The sequence below is a fragment of the Orycteropus afer genome, unplaced genomic scaffold (genome assembly GCF_000298275.1).
Source record: "Orycteropus afer afer isolate SDZICR_OR568_19922 unplaced genomic scaffold, OryAfe1.0 scaffold00812, whole genome shotgun sequence".
Classification (NCBI taxonomy): Eukaryota; Metazoa; Chordata; class Mammalia; order Tubulidentata; family Orycteropodidae; genus Orycteropus; species Orycteropus afer.
The window spans coordinates 832,228-833,248 of record NW_006922399.1 but is presented as its reverse complement, the minus strand read 5'-3'; positions in this window follow the sequence as shown (position 1 = coordinate 833,248).

Sequence of the window (1,021 nt, the reverse complement as noted above, 5' to 3'; positions counted from 1 at the left end):
AATTGAATAACACTGTAAGTATTTTGTTACTCTCTATGTATGGCTCTTAAAAACAATATTATGCTTACAAAAGTCATTTATGTTGTATATTTTCAGTTTGTTCATTTTCATAGGTATATATTATTTAAATGTAATAATGTAGAATAATATATGTAATATTCTACTGTTCAGCACAAGCATTGGATTGTTTTCAGACTTTTTTTTTTAATAGATAGTGTGGCCATTCACTTGCTTTTTGTGACTTTGGGTGATGACATGGTCATATATGTATTTCTAGTGGATGTATAACTACATATAGATTTGCTGTAGAAAATTTATGTAAAATGGGAGCTCTGGTAGTATAATTCCTAATGCATTTGACTGTTAAGCAGAAGGCTGGAAGTTCAAATCTGCCAGCCACTCCTTGGAAGGAAGGTTGGGCAATCCACTTCCATAGTGATACTGCCTTGGGTGATGACATGGTCATATATGCATTTCTGGTGGACATATAATAACATATAGGTTTGCTGTAGAAAAGGATGTAAAATAGATATTCCTAAAAATACATTGTTAAATTGATCTAACATGTTTTTACTTTTGTACAACCTCTTTATCTTCCAATTGTTGTTGTTGTTGTTGTTGTTTGCCGTCGAGTCAGCACCGACTCATAGCGACCCCTCCTTGGGTTTCCGAGGCAGTATCACTATGGAAGAAGGATTGCCCAACCTTCCTTCCGAGGAGTGGTTGGTGGGTTTGAACCGCCAGCCTTCTGGTTAGCAGTCAAGTACTTTAGCCACTATGCTACCAGAGCTCCTTATCTTCCAATATTATTGGTAAAACAATGAGAACTAATCAGACTTGGCAAAAATTTATTTCCCCAAGTTTATATTGTCAAGAAGACTTTTGACATAGAAATTTATGAACAATCAATCTTGCCATGAAGATCTATTGTTCAGAGATAATATCTAACAAGTTAGTGAGATACTGAAGTGTTTTTTTTTTTAAATTTTATGTAATATTTAAAACTCAAAGAGCAAATTCA